The following is a 10821-nucleotide window of genomic DNA, read 5'->3' as shown; positions in this document are numbered from 1 at the left end:
CTTATCAAATATATGCTTCGCACATATTTCTCCCTACTGTGGCTTGTCTTTTCATGATGTTGACAGAGTCTTTCAAAGAACAGAAACTTTCCATTTTGAAGAAGTCCAATTTACCAACTTTTCTTATAAAGCTCATGTTTTTTGTGTCCTCTCTAAGAAATCTTTGCCAAAATCTAAGGTCACAAAAATTTTATATTAACTCTATGATCCATTTTGAATTAATTTTGTTTGTTTGTTTGTTTGTTTTTTGAATTAATTTTTATATGCGATACGAATTTAAGATCAAGTTTCTTTTTTTGAAAAGACTGTTTTCTCCATTGAATAACTTAGCACCCTTGTTGAAAAATAATTGACTATATATGAATGGGTCTATTTTGGGCTCTGTTCTGTTCCAGTCATATATATGTCCACTCTTAGGCCAATACCACACTGTATTGAGTATTGTCGCTTTAAAGAAAGTTATGAAACCAGGTAATGTAAATCTTTTAACTGGTTTTTTCTTTTCAAATGGTTTGATTATTGCAGATTTTTGTTTTTCCATATTAATTTTAGAATCAGCTTGTCAATGTTGAAAAGCCTCCTGGAATATTGATTGGGATTATGTTGAGTCTATACATCAATTTGTAGGCAGTGACATATTAATAATGGGTTTTCTGATTTATGAACAGGGTATATCTGTTTGCTTATTTAAGTCCTGTTTGATCTGTCTCATACAAATCTTGCACAGACATTAAAAAAATTTATCCCTATATATTTTGGTTTTTATACTCTTTTTCAATGACACTGTTTTATAAATTTCAATTTATAATTGTTCATTGAAAGTATATCAAAACACACTTGATTTTTGCTTGTTGACTTTTTGTCCTCTGATATCACTAAACTCACTTAATAGTCTTAACAGGGCCCGGCCGGTGGCTCAGGTGGTTAGTGCTGTGCTCCTAACACCGAGGCTGCTATGTGCTGCTGTGGGCTACCTTGTGCTGCCAGGAGCGGTTGGTGGCCAGCATGAGTGGCCAGCAGCCAGCAAGAGCAGCCGTGAGCTGCTGTGAGCAGCTAACAGACGACCGGTGACTGACTGCCCCAGCCGGGATGGGGGGGGGGGGAAGCAAGGCTCATAATACTAGCACGGGCCAGGGAGCTGTGTCCTACACAACTAGACTGAGAAACGATGGCTTGAACCGGAGTGGGGGGGTGGGTGGGAGAGGTGTAAGAAGAGGGAAAATAAAAACCAGCAACAACAATAACAACAAAATAGTCTTAACAGCTTTTTTGTTGATTCTTTAGAAATTTTTACCTAGGTGACCATGTTGTTGATGAATAAAGACAGTTTGATTTCTTTCTTTCCTATTTAAATGCTTTTTATTTCTGTTTCTTGCCTCATTGCTGGGATCTCCAGTATGATGTTGGATAGGAGTGATGAGAGTGAACATTCTTATTTCCATTCTTGAGGGAAAGCCTTCAGTCTTCCACCTGTGAGTATGAGTTTAGCTGTTGGGTTTTAGTAGATACCCTTTATCAGGGTTGAGAAATTTCTCTCTTCCTTTCTCTTCCTAGTTTGCTGAGAGTTTTTATCATAGATGAGAATTGAATTTTGTCAAATGCTTTTTTTTGCATCTATTAAGATGATTACAAAATTGTCTTTTTTAGTCTGTCGATATTGTGAATTACATTGATTGATGTTTGAATGTTGAGCCTATCTTGCATTCCTGGAATAAACCCCACTTAGTCATGATGTATTGTCTTTTTAAATATACTGTTAAATTAAATTTACTAAAGTTTTAAGAGAACGTTTACATCTATGTCCATATCAGTCTGGGTTTTCTTTTCTTGCCATGTCTTCAGCTTTGGTATCAGGGTGATGCTGGCCTCATGAAATGAATTGGGAAGTGTTCCCTTCTCCTCTGTTTTCTGGAAGAGTTTGTGTAGAATTATGGTATGGAACTATAATTATAGCTGCTTTAAAATCCTTATATGCTTATTTGAACATCTGAATTATCTCAAGGTTGGTCTTTGTTGATTTCCTTTTTTCTTAATGATGGGTCAAATTTTCCTGATCTTCATATGTCAAACCGTTTTGGATTTTATCCCCAACATTGGGACTGTTATGTTGTAGAGACTCAAGATTCTGCTTTGTTTGTTTTTCTTAGTAGGCAATTACTTTTGTTGGATTCCAACTGCAAATTCTTTCTCTTGGGTAGCAGCTCAAATCTCAGTTCACTTCTTTGTTCATTAACTGGGCTGCTCACAGCCTGCCCCGGGCATGCATGGATGAATGGTTACACAAAGATCTGAGTAGAGATTTTGCACAGAATTTGGGACTTCCCCTCTCTGGCTCACTCCTTTATAGGATTCCCCTTCACTTTTCAGTGGCTGAACTCTGTCCTCTTTTTCAAGCCAAAAAGTGCAGGTTTTCTAGCAGAGGTTTAGCTGTCTCTTGTGATGCTGGCTTAGGCTCAGCCTAAGGCTAAAAGCCATAAATTTGACTAACTTACCCTGTGTTATTCATTTTTTCCAAATGTTGACTCCTGTCCAGAATCTGCCTTTGTTCATTCTTCAGTGTAAGCAGGTCATTTATTTTTTTTTATTTTTTTTGATGGTGGGGTTGGGGGAGTAAGTTTATCTAAAGTTTATATTGTTTTGTATGGGAGGGTCATGTCCATCAGCCACATTGGCAGTGGAAATCTCCTTTTACCTTTGTTTTGTCTATCTAGTTGCTCTTTTCAAATTTATGTTAAGCCAGTTTGACATAAATATGACAAAACATTGTCCAACATAAAATGGACTTTTATTTTGTTTGGTTCTAACAACAATGGAAAAATCTGAAAATGCTAAAGTGAAGCCTCTTGACACCCCTTCCTCTTCTCCACAAGAAAATGTTGATTCTTGTGTGTTCTAACAGTACTGCGGATCACTTTTCTGTGACAAAGGCAAAGTAGTCAGCTCATAGTATAAGGCTGTTGGAGGGGAAGAACTTGAAAGGGGTCACGCTGGATAAACAGTGCCGTACTCTTCCATGATGGGAGACTGTTCCCTGCTTCCTCTTCAGGTAATTCATTTACTTATTAAATATGTATGGAGCACCGAATATGTGTTAGACCAGGTGCTGGACATCAGGGGTATGATTCTCCGCAATTTACTAAGGGAGCCAGACACGAATCAACAACCCACAGGTATAGAATTTTTATCCTGTGATTACTGCCATGCGTTAAAAGCAGAGGGTGATATGAGAGTGCGTAACGGGGAGCTTGGCCCAGCCTGAGAGGTCAGGGAAGGCTTCCCTCAGGAGCGAGAAATCATTGGAAAGAGGAGTGAAAGTGAACTAAGTGTGTGTGCTAGTGGGGTAGTTCCAGGCAGTGGAACAGCATGTGCAGGAACCAGTCCGGAGGGAGGGCTGAAAATTTGAAGAACTGAGAGCAGACGGGTGAGTTAGAGCATTAACAGTGAGGGCGAGGAGCACAAGAGAAAGTCTGAGAGGGCAGGGTCCTGGTCATGCAACCTTGTTGTCCAGTTTAGGATTTGTGTTTCCTTCTCCTCCCTTTCCCTATGTTCCTCCTCTTACCTCTTTGTTAAATTGCTAGGAAAAGCATTCATGGATTTGTATGCAAAGAAAATCCCTGCCCTTCCCCATGCCTGTCCCATTCCACAGAGATAACCACTGCCAGGGTTTCCCGTATATGCTTTTAGAGCTATTTCACAAAGGCACACACATATGTGTAAGAATATACAGCTTCTTCTAAAAAGACAGTGTGTTGGGGAAGGAGGATGGGGTTCTGTGCACAGTGGTTTGTTTTTACCTTCATTTGTTTCACTTGACAATGAGTGAAGAGACTTTTCTACATCAGCGTGGGCGGTTATACATCACTTTGTTTCAAGGGCTGCACGACACTCCAGCGCATGGAGGTGCCATTTTGTGTTTATACTCAATCCCTGTTGAGGGGCATTTTAAGTTCCTTCTGTTTTTTGTTTTTTACAGACAGTGTGACCAGGAACACACTTATAAAGACATATTTGGGCACATGAGTGAGTATATGTGTAGGATAAATTTACTTCAGTGGAATTTCTTGGTTAGAAAGTATGCACACTTGTAATTTTGACAGGCATTGCCCAGTTGTCCTTCAGCGATGTTTATCCATTAAAATGTTCCATAGGCATAGCTTTGCCTCAGGGCTTAAGAAACTGTTTGGGCACAGAATAGTATATAGTCACTTCCTGATAAAAGGGAAACTGCAAATTTGACATCAATAAATATTTAATTAAATATCTCTACAATGTATTATCTGAAATGTTAATTTTCATAAAGAAAGTTGATAATATTTGAAAACATTTAGGTTATGTATTTTGCTTATTTTGCATGAATTCACAAATATGTAGAACTGTTGAGAAATAACTTATCGTAAATTAAATAGCCTAGCATAAGAATACTTATAGCCAAATAATTTCAAAAGCAAAATTATAAAACCTTTTCAATATTTCAATATCAGCAAAATTCTACTTAACATAGGATGTACGTGTATTTTAATATATTTCATATAATGTAGGGTACGGCTTCCAAAAGTCAAAGTGGCTGAGATCTGTAAAGGTCTTAACATGGCCTTGATGGTACAAACCACGTAGGAAATTGCCTGTATCCTTATGCCTTCACCAACAGTGTGTATCTTCAAAACTTTTCATCTATGCCAACATGGTAGGCAACGTTTTTGCTTGTTTCTTGGTTTAATATTTATTTCATTATGAGGGCAGTTGAGCATCTTTTTTGTAAATTTTATGTCATTTTTTTCTTTTACTGTGAATTGAATTTTTGTGTTCTAGATCAATTATGCTATCGGATGTTGGTCATTTTTTGTTGATTTGCGAGGTCTTTTTATATAATGAGGAATATAGCTCTTGGTTAGTTAGTCAGGGGGTAATGCAAATATTTCCTTCCAATTGTTATTTGTTTTTGCCAGCTCTACGGTAATTTATATGTATTCTTTTATTGCCTCCGAGACTTTTATACAGTTTTCCTGGTTAAGTTAAAATTTTTCCTTTATGGCTTCCTGAAGGAAGTCTAAGAACAACAGGAAGCCTTGAGTGGTTTAAGCAAGGAAGTGATATGATCTGATTTGTGTTTTAAATGTGGCTGCTGCATGGAGAACTGGAAACTGAATCTCAGAAGAGCAAGATTAAATACAGGGAGAATTGTTAGAAGGTGAGTGGCAATGGTGGCTTAGCTTGAAGGGGGCAAAGGGGAAAACTATCGGGAGGCAAAACCAATATAACTGGTGGTGGAATATAAGGGAGAGAGAAGCCTCAAGGGGACTCACAGATTTCTGGTGCTGATAAAAAAATGGAAGGAGAGAAGCCGCTCCCTGATACAGCACACACTAAGGGAGGGCTAGGTTATTATCGTTTGTTTGTTTTGGTAGGGTTTGTGGCTCAAGTTGGGGAGAACATAGTTAGATTTAGGACACGTTGAACTGAAGCAGCTCTGAGATATCCAGTGGAGAAATAGTAGTTGGATCCATGGTAATGGAACACAGGGGCCAGTCATTTGATAGGTGTGTTTCCACTTCACGCGTCTTGGTTTCCACACGGAGGATCAAAGTTTGACAAACCCCTTCATGGCCTTGACTCACAATGTGAAAAAGCTCAACTTGGGGCCAGAGGTTGGCAACGATTTAAGGAATTGCTAAATGATTTTCCTGCTGAGGAAATGAGCTTTTGGCTTAAGCAGAAATGCATACCCCTTTCAATCATGAATTTATGGCCCTACAATGTTTTCTTTTAATTTAAAAATAACATCAACCTTAGAAGAAAGTTGCAAGAACACTACAAAGAAATGCCCTTTTTATCAGTCACCTACTGCTAGTTATCCATTTTTGTATTAAAAAAACTATCCCAAAACTGCAGCCGTTATAGTATATATTATGGTTTTCTGTGTTGAGAATATAGACAGAGCCCAGCTAGGTGATTTCCATTCCATGTGGTGTTGACAGAGGTCATGGGATGGTATTCAGCTGGTGGATGGACCCATCTGGAGAATCCGATATAGCTTTATTTCACATGTCTAGAGGATGGCTGGAAGGCTGAGCTTGGCTGCAAGTATCAGCAGGAGCACCTATATAGGGTCTCTTCAGTGTGGTGGTCTCAGGGAGTTGGATGTATTATAACAGTTCAAGGTGAAAGCTTTCCGAGAGTCCAAGGTCAAAGGCACAAAGCTTCTCATGACATAGCATCACTTCCCCTACATCCTAGCAGTCAAACAAGTCAGTAAGGCTAGCTTGAATTTAAAGATGGGAATTCATTTTCATCTCCCGTCACAAGAGCAGCAAAATATTTGTGGCCATCTTTATCGCACCACAATTCACCAATTAACATTTTGCCACATGGACTTTATCATTCTTCTCTCTGAACTAGTTGAGAATAAGTTGCATGTATCATGCTCTTTACCCCTAAATGATTCCTTATGTATTTCCTAAAAACAAAGAATTCTTTTACGTATCCACGGTACAGCAGGAGTTTTAACATTGACAACTATTATTATCTAATCTATAGTCCATATTCCAATTGTCCAAGTAATATCATTGATAATAATATTTTTACGGTCCAAGATCCAGTCCAGGGTTGTGTATTACATCAATTATCAGGTCACTTTAGTCTCCTTTCATGTGGAATGTCTCCTCCTCCTTTCTTTTTATTTCAGAACTTTGACATTTTAAAGAGTTACAGTCATGCCAATTGTTTTGAAATGTTCTTCAATTTGGGTTTGTCTGATATTTCCTCATCATTAGTTTTAGGTTATGTGCTTTTGGCCAGACTACCACAGAATGATGTTGTGTTCTTCTCAGTGCAACATATCATCATGTTGATTTGCCCCATTCATTACTTGTGATGTTAATTTCAATAATTTTGTTAAAATGGTGCCTGTCAAATTTCTATTTTTTTCCTTTTCTAATTAATAATTATTTGGGAGAGAGATTTGTTGAGACTCTAAATAGCTTGTTCCTCAGTAGACTTTCACTCACATGTTTTAACATCCCTTGATGATTCTTGCCTGGTTCTGTTGCTAGGATGGTAGTAAAATGCTGATTTTCTGATATCATCTTTTCTTCTATATTATTTGGCATTCTACAATGAGGAAGAGCTGTCCTGTATGTATGTATATGTTATTTGTATCAACTATGGATTCTTATTGTATTCAAATGATTATAATCCATTACTGTCATATATTTGGATTTTTAGTGCCTTCAGATGTCTTCCACGTACTTTTGATATACTGCTATTATTTCTTACTTCCTGTTACAGTACAATATTCCAGACTTATCTTGTACATTCCCTCCCCTAGTTCTTGAATAGCCCATCTCTTTAAGCATCTTTGGTTCCTTTTAGCAAAGAATGCTTTTCAGAAACCAAAAAGTGTGTGCTCGAGTGTGCTCACTGCCAGCGGTGTTGGTGCTCCTACAAAGCTGGACAAAGCTACACATGTCGGTATCACTATTCTAATGCGACTCAGGAGGATTCTGCTTGCTTTGCCCCATTGCAGAGTTGCATCTCCTTTCTCCCACGGTGAGAACTCTGATTCCTGATAGCATTAGTATATGCACAGACTGTTCACACCCAAAAACGTAGAAAAAGATTTTAGGATTCTTATGCTACTACAGAAAACCAAATTTAGTAAGTCAAATTCAGGACTTATTTTTCATTTATGCAATTGTCAGGAATGGCTGAAACTTGCCAGGATTTGTCTCTGAGGCTGGGTATTTTGTTACTGGAACAAAGCAATCATTCTGTTGATGTAAAAGGGGTGGGGGAGGCATTCCGGTGGGCATCCAGTAATGATGGCTACAGTCACTCTGGGTGTTATCTGGAGAGCACAGTAGGAGAGGAATGAAGTGAGGGAGAGGAGACTAGAAAGCCAAGGTCCAGGGCAGAGATGATAAAGGCCCAAACCAGGGCAGCCTACGAGGAGCATGTTGCCCATGAAATCAGCTGAGCCCTTCTAGAATCTTGCACACTCTGGTCTATACCAGCTCCCTGGATAACACATTTCAAATGTGCATTATCCAGGAGACTACTAGCTATGTGACCTTGGACAAGTTACTAACTTCTCTGAGCATCACACAGTCACTTTGGCTCTAGCAGAAAGGGTGTGAGCCTGTTCATGATGTTGCTCAGAGAATTTTTCCAAATTTACTTCTAATCAATGGTTTTGGCCAATAGTATGCTTTTCTTTAATTGGCAATTACAAATTCCTTTTAACGCTACAGGAATTGCAGATCCTTTTAATAGATGCCATTGTAATGGCAGTTTTCATCTCAAACCACTTTATTTTCTGAGGAAATGAGAGCCTGTGTCAAGGACCTAATGAGATAATTCAATGAAAAAGATGAAATGCTTGACTACCACACAGGTAATAGCTAACAAAAAAAGGCCCAAGTGGCAATAGATCAGGTAGTGTGGAGTGGTTAACTTTCAGTTGCGTGGATGGAATACATTCTGAGTTATGAATTGCCCCTGGGCTCGAGGCCTACCATCCTCAGTGATGGCCTGACCTGGCTGTCTTTCAACAGAGGGGGTGCTACCCATGTCAACAGTAACACTCAGGGCTTTGGAGTCATCCAGACCTGTATCCAAATTCAGCTCTGTTATTTATTGCTGTATGATGCTGGGCTCTTACATGGGGGTAAGAAATCCTGACCCCGTAAGACATTATATACCTTTGATGAGATAATGAATGAGGAAAGCCAAGGGCACAGGCATACAGTAAGTATGCCTCTGCAACTTGCACAGATTTACTTCTGTGCCCTGACAAAGCCCTATTTGTCTATAGTGGCCTCAGCCCCACAGTGGCTTCAGCCTAGTACTTCATCAACAAGCCCTGAGGACTAGACCGCCAGAGGAATGAAAGCCAAGACGAGCAATAGTTCTTCCAACACCACACCCAGTATTTCTTTCAGGACTCAAGAAAAAAATAAGTCACCTGTTTCTTTATAGAGAAAATTTTATAAATGTTTTACAACACCTATCCAGTGCCTAATCTCTGTATTGGATTTTGCGCGTGATACGAAGAAGTATAAAATGCAATCTCCACTCTCCGGGAACATAAAATCCCACTAAGGACACAAAATAAACATAATGCAGAGCAGACAGAACTGGGTGCAAATCCCAGTTCTACCACTTACCAGCTCTGTGACCTTGAACAGTCACATAATCTCTCTGCACCTTTATTTCCTCACCTATAAAATGGATCCACCAGTACCTACATTATCAGGTCATTGTGAGCTTTAGAATAGCCACTACATGTAATGGCACAGGAGCCACTTGAAAAATCTGAATTCTTTCATCCTTGAACCACATGGTAGTTAATTAACCTAACAGAAAATCTATTATAAGACAGCCTATCATTCATTGCCATGTGAAATGCCCTGACATAAAGGCTCTTGGAGTTCAGTGAAGGGCAGAACCATGCAGACTGAGGTAAGTAGAGTAGATTCCTGGGTGAAGAAGGGAAGTGACTAACATCCTCCAAGAATGGGATGATTTTCTCACATGCATCATAGGAGTCTTGGCCTCAAGCCCTTGTCTGCTGCACAAATCGTAAAGAATAAAGACTTGGGCACCTAAGATAGAAGTGGCCTATTGAAGACTGAACAAAGTCATTCAGTTATCCACCCAATCAATGATACTGCTTGCCCTCTAACTGCCAGTTCTCACCATCCACCTGTCTCAATGGTCTTCCATCCCATTATGAATGAATTGTCCCTCCTGCAGTAATCAGAATCCACTGGGCGATAACAAACCAAATGAGGACAGATATATGTCTTGGATAAAGAAAATGTTAATGGACAGAGATGTGTTCACCCCAATGCTCCTAAAGCGTGGCTTTGAACAAAAAATATACAGGGAAATTTACTTGCAGGAAAGGATGTTAATAAAAATCACCAGCCATGGTAAATTGTGTTATTGTTCCCAATTATCAGCTCCCTCTTCTATAAGAGAATCATACATCCCTTCTCTGCCAGGACTGTCTGTGGGCAGAGTACAGCAGCATCCCATTGATTTCCAGGATGGCCATGTGATGTTCTTTGGCCAATGGAATATGAGAGGATGTAATAGGCACTTCATCAGAGCAGAAACATTAAATGCATTTCAATGATTTATTTGGCCTCATGTTCTTGTCTTCTCAGTTGATGTGACTGTCAACTTGGGTCCCAGAAGGAGAAAGCTTGGTGCTCAAGGTAAGCCAAGCACAGCACACTGCAGACCAATAGACCAGCAGAGCCATGCGTTAGAAATGTTTGTTATTGGGAGCCACTGAGATGTAGAGGTTTGTTGTTGCCACAGCAAAAGCTGACTAGTACATCAACATTAATAGAACACTTGCTCTGTGCTGGCACTGTCCTTAACATTACATATGTTCTCTCATTTAATCCTCACATTAGTCATGTAAGGTAATGTTTCAGCCAGCGTTTTCTATTCTAAACATCAGAAAATTACTGTGGCTGAGTACAAAGGAAGAGTAAAAGGAAGGCTTTTGCTCCAGCCAAGACAGAACAACAAAATCTGGAAGTGTCTTTCCACCTGAAAGAACTAAATATGAGACAAAATATATGAAACAGTGGTTCTCAAGATATTAGACAATAGGCAGTGAAAGAGAGTGATCTCTAAGAGATGGGAAACAAATAATTGTCCCAGTTTAACTCCTTAGAGAGAGTTTCCAGGCCACAGCACACACAAAAAGGGGAAGCCCGGCAGAGCTTGGTGATCTCGTTGATTTAGGAATATGGAGCTAAGAGCAGGGAGGCCAAGGTGATGAAAATCTGCAGGGCAGAACACTGGCAA

The sequence above is a fragment of the Rhinolophus hipposideros genome, assembly GCF_964194185.1.
Source record: "Rhinolophus hipposideros genome assembly, chromosome: 14".
Lineage (NCBI taxonomy): Eukaryota > Metazoa > Chordata > Mammalia > Chiroptera > Rhinolophidae > Rhinolophus > Rhinolophus hipposideros.
Note: the sequence above shows the minus strand (reverse complement) of the source record.